Source organism: Orycteropus afer, unplaced genomic scaffold (assembly GCF_000298275.1).
Source record: "Orycteropus afer afer isolate SDZICR_OR568_19922 unplaced genomic scaffold, OryAfe1.0 scaffold00002, whole genome shotgun sequence".
In the NCBI taxonomy this organism is placed as follows: Eukaryota; Metazoa; Chordata; class Mammalia; order Tubulidentata; family Orycteropodidae; genus Orycteropus; species Orycteropus afer.
In genome coordinates this window covers 2,166,781-2,172,105 of record NW_006921589.1, presented here as the reverse complement: position 1 = coordinate 2,172,105, position 5,325 = coordinate 2,166,781, and the positions used below count along the sequence as shown (strand labels likewise).

Here is a 5,325-nt window from a genome sequence, read left to right as displayed (position 1 = left end):
ACATTACCACAAGGGGGTGCAATTGGCTTAGTTTAGCTCCCTCCTGTGACAACGTCTTAATATTAAAAATCCCACTACAGGTTTTCCGCAATCGTATTGGAAGCATGGAGCAATAATCCATTGTTAATCATGCGTTTTACAATGATATACATCTGGATTAAAAATCAATGCAGGTATTACGGAAATTTTACTGGACTGTTTATAAACTGATTCTTTAGGAAACTAAACAGTCCTTGAGGGGGTTCCTAGTAGGAACCATAGGAGCGCTGGTGGCATCGTGCCTAAGACATCTGACTGCTAGCCAGAAGGCTGGCGGTTCAAACCCACCAGCCACTCCTCGGAAGAAAGACTGGGCAATCTACTTCCGTAGTGATACAGCCTCAGAAACCCAAGGAGGAGTTGCTATGAGTTGGATCCGACTTGACAGCAGTGAGTTTGTTTTTTTTTGGTTTATTAGCAAACTGCACTTTTTATTTTTTTCCCTGAAGCAGTGATAGGACTTGGGCCCTTACCTGGAGCACCTGGTTATCAACTCGATGACTTATGCAATGATCATGACACCTTTTTCTGCAATCGCACGCAGGCACCCATGAGCAATTAGACATGCAGGTAGTCTGCCGGCTCAGCCCCCTTGAGGAGTGACGAGTACTGGCAGGAGGACCGTCAGGGACAGCTACAGGTTGGGCTCCTCCCCACGCTTGTCTGGCGGGAGGACGGAAAGGCCAGCGGGTTCTTTAGCCATCTCTGCACTCACTACTGGATCCCTAGTGGTACAAACCAGTGACATGCTTGGCTGTTAACCCAAAGATCAGAAGTTCCAGGCCACCCAGAGCTGCCTTGGATGGACGTTGAGGACCTACTTTCAGTAATTCAGCCACAGTCCTATTCTGACACTCGTGGGGTCTCCATGAATTGGAATGGGCTTGAGGACAACTGGTGTTTTGGTGCTCATTCCCTACAGTCCGCAGGGCTTCTTTTATCTTGGGCACAATGGCCACACTGTTATTCTATTCTTAGCCGGGCTGGGCTTCAGAACAGAAGTTTTCTGATTAGCTGTCTGGTGGGCAGAGGGACTATTTGAGGATTGAGGAAGCCCCATGAAGCAGCAAAGCTTAAGGTATTAATTCTCCTGAGTCGGGTCCAGTCAGGTTTCAGTAACTAGATTTCTGCTCTGAGAGCTGCTGGGCAGAGGGGAAAAAAATGACAAGGAAATACTTGTGTTTCTTCAAGACAGACTTTGAGAAGGAGACTGGAGTTAGCAAAAAGAGTGCCATTTGCAGAGAGTGTGGCACTTTGAATATAGTCAGGTTGTGTTGTAAGCTGTTCTGGGGCACAGTGGTTAAAGTATTCAGCTGCTAACCAAAAGGTCAGAGGATTGAACCTACCAGCTGCTCCATGGGAGAAAGATGAGGCAGTCTGTTTCTGTAAAGATTGACAGCCTTGGAAACCCTATGGGGCAGTTCTACTCTGTCCTATAGGATTGCTGTGAGTCAGAATCAACTCAATGGCAAGGTGGCTTGGTTGGGTATGGATTTGGGAACTTAGAAGTCATTCCAAAATGCCTTGATAAGGAGTGCTGTATTTTCTGGTCTTTACAAATGAAAGGCTTAGCAAAGGTAATGTAAAGTTGTCTGCCCGTTTATTAGTTCCTCTCAGAAGGTTCAGATAAGATGTATATATAAGAGACACCTGGGGATCTTGTTAAAATGCTGATTCTGGTTCAGAATGATCTGGGGTGGAAATACAGATTCTCAGCAGAGGTCATGCTGGAATCAACCAGTTGGAAGCCCTGGTTTCAAGGTTATACTACATCACAACGTGAATTGTTGTCTGTCCTGAGGTTCCCAGGGTGCAGGGAACTCAAGCAGGAGGCATATTTGAAAGTCACACCCCTATTTTAGGGGAGATGTGATGAGGCAAAAGAAGGAGTCACTCCGAGTCGGATCTGACTCAACAGCAGTGAGTTTGGTTTTCATATAACGACAGAGGATGCGCATCCTCATCTTTATAATAAAATGAATAATCACTAATGATGACTACCTCAAATCAGGAGCCCTGGTGACAATGGTCAAGTACTCAGCTGCTAACTGAAAGGTTAGCATTTCAAACCTACCCGACTGCTCTGCAAGGGAAAGACCAGGCAATCTGCTTCCATAAAGATTATAGCTTAGAACACCCTCTGGGGCAGTTCTTCCCTGTCATGTGTGGTCACTATGAGTTGACAACAGACTTGAAGGCATCCAACAGTAACCACCCCAGATCATTTGACAAAATGTTTTCCTTCATAACCCACATATGTTCCATTAGCTCCTTTCACTGAGTCATTGTTTACTAATGGGGAAAGAGTTTCAATTGCTCTTCTCAAAATTTACAGTAAATCTAGGGCTATACTTTCTGAGGTCAAGTTCATTCAGACTTTTATCCCAAAATTGTGGAGGAAGGAGGCAACCACTCCATCAATCAGTAGCACTCTATTAAAGAGTACAAATAAAGATAAAGACTTTTCCCCTAAAGATAAAGACTATTTTCCTTAATAATTTCTGAGATATGATAATGTGTGAGATACAACCTATGAAATGTATTTCATGAGGGCGGTGAAATTGTTTATAGGCACAATGTGCAGACGTGCAGAACCTCTGTGCGTCATCATGGCCCAATTATCCCCTTGCTGAGTTCCATGGACAAATAGTTTAACCTCTCTGACTCAGCTGCCTTATCTGAAAAATGCTGGTAATTAAGATAAGCTGTAATTATGGTCCTGATGAGTATACATAATGGCAGTTTATGATAAAATGGATTTGACAGCAACATTGGTTTTGTTTCATTGCTCAACTGTCAAAGGACAATACAGAAATGATTTTATTCCTATGTCAGCTGAGAAAAAAATATGAAATGTATGAGAAACTTAGGAAGCTGTGTTCAGGGGAAAACATAACTTAAGCAGGGGCCCAATTGGAGGCTGCTCTTGCTTCTGAAGAATGTTCTAGAAAACCAAGGGATCTTTTTCTTTTTTAAGAAAATAAAGGACTTTTTCTCCAGGAAAGGTAAAAAGAATAGAAAGTAAAACATCAATAACATTGTATAATTTGAAGTCATGATTCTATAGGAAAAAATTTAAAACTAACTCATAAGTGAAATATTTTGCCTTAATTATAACATATATGATATAGAGAGTACCCGGGTATTAAAAAATTTTTTTTTTCTGCAATGTCCATTAAGTTATTTGATAATTATATTGATTTTAAATGATTCTATTTACCATCTAATGTAATTTAAAACAATATTTCAATATTGCAGTCACACTGGAAATGTGTTGTTGTTTTCAGAGTGGGATGTTTCCTGATAAGGTTAAAACCTTTATTGTTTCCCTTAGTGACTTTTCATTTTCTTCTAATTTGAGAGAATGTGTTGACATGTAGAAAGATAGCAGGTTTTAGATCCCTTTAGACCTGGCTTACAACTCTCTGACTTTCACCATCCAACTTTGGCACCTCAGTTTCCTCACTTGTAAACTAGAGACAATCACAACTGTGTTAGTAAATACCGTTCCATGAGCAGATAAGTTTAGATGAGATGAAGTTCAAAGCAGCCAGCACCGTATGTCACATAGTATGAGAGCTCGGTTTAACACTTTGTGTTTTCCACAGTCGTGTGAGTTTTACTTACACATTCAGTAAGTGTTTGGGTTCATCTGTAGTCACTTGCTCTAGTACATGTAGTCAAAACGTCAATGAGAGCCTTTAAAAGTTGTCTGATGAAGTTTGACGAAAGACAACTCTTCCTTTTTAAGCAGAAACATCTTTCATGAAACATAAATGTCACTCAAATTTAGAAGTATGGAAAAGTTCTAAGTTCTACTCTCTTTAATAAGAGAGAGTGTCTGTGTTGCAATGTCTGTGTTTTCACGTCTTCAATATTGATGAAGATCAAAGTCTACAGCCCTCAGGATGGATTGCATCTCAACATAAAGAAAACTAAAACCATCACAACTGGACCAACCAGCAACATTACGATAAATGGAGAGAAGATTAAAGTGGTAAAGAATTTCATTTTACTTGGATCCACAATCAATGCCTATGGAAGCAGAAATCAAATGACATCTATAACATATAAGTATGTTATAACATTTGGCACTCTCTAAAAAGAAGGAGTGCCAAGAGAGTGTAAGGAGTCCCTGGGTAGGTGCAAATGGTTAAGCACTTGGCTACTAACCGAAAGGACAGTGATTCAAATCCATTCAGAGATTCCCTGGAAGAAAGCCCTGGTGATCTGCTTCCAAAAGAACATTGCTGCTGTTAAGTGTCACCCAGTCCATTCTAACTCATAGTGACCAATGTACAACATAATGAAATGCCGCCTGGTCGTGCATTGTCCTCACCGTTGTCACTACGTTTGAGGCCACTGTGTCAATCCATTTCATTGAGGGGCTTCCTCCTTTTGCTGACCTTCTATTTTACCAGCAGTGATGTCTTTCTCCAGGAACTGTCCCTCCTGAGAATATGTCCAAAGTAAATGAGACAAGGTCTTGCCATCCTCACTTCCAAGGAGCCTTCTAGTTGTGCTTCGTCCAAGACAGACTTTTTCATTCTTCTGATATATTCAATATTCTTCTCCAACACCACAATTCCAATGTATCAATTCTTCTGTGATCTTCCTTACTCATTGTCCAGCTCTCACATGTATATGAGGCAATTGAAAATACCATGGCTTGGGGTTGGTGCACCTTAGTCTTCAAAGTGACATCTTTGCTCTTTAAAACTGAAGGGGTCTTTTGCAGCAGATTTGTTCGGTGCACTACGTCATTTGATTTCTGCTTCCATGGGCATTGATTATGGATCCAAGTAAAATGAAATCCTTGACCACTTTAATCTTCTCTCCATTTATCATAATGTTGCTGGTTGGTCCACTTGTGAAGGTTTTAGTTTTCTTTATGGTGAGATGTAATCCACACTGAAGGCTGTAGACTTTGATCTTCATCAATATTGGTGAAGATATGAAAACACAGACATCGCAAAATCAATGGATCGCTCATCTACTCTGATACCCATGAGGTTGGCATGAGTCAAAGTCGATGCCACGAGAGCTATTTAGTTTGGTTTAAATAGAGTGTAAGTGTGTGGAATTGTTGCAGGCTCCACTACACCTAAGGAGCTCTGGTAGTGTACTGCCTAAGGCACTTGACTGCTAACTAGAAGGTTGGCAGTTCAAACTCACAAGCCACTCCATGGAAGGTAGGCTGGTCAATCTACTTCTGTAAAGATTTACCACACAGGGGATCGCTATGAGTTGGAATTGATTCGATGGCAGTGAGTTTGGTTGTTTTTT

General features: G+C 41.2%; 1 protein-coding gene across 1 annotated transcript in view; it reads left to right on the top strand.

Annotated features, from left to right (window-relative positions):
* Positions 1-5,325, top strand: part of NYAP2 (neuronal tyrosine-phosphorylated phosphoinositide-3-kinase adaptor 2) — a 367,433-nt gene that overhangs the window by 333,096 nt on the left and 29,012 nt on the right. The gene's annotated exons all lie outside the window — the stretch shown is intronic.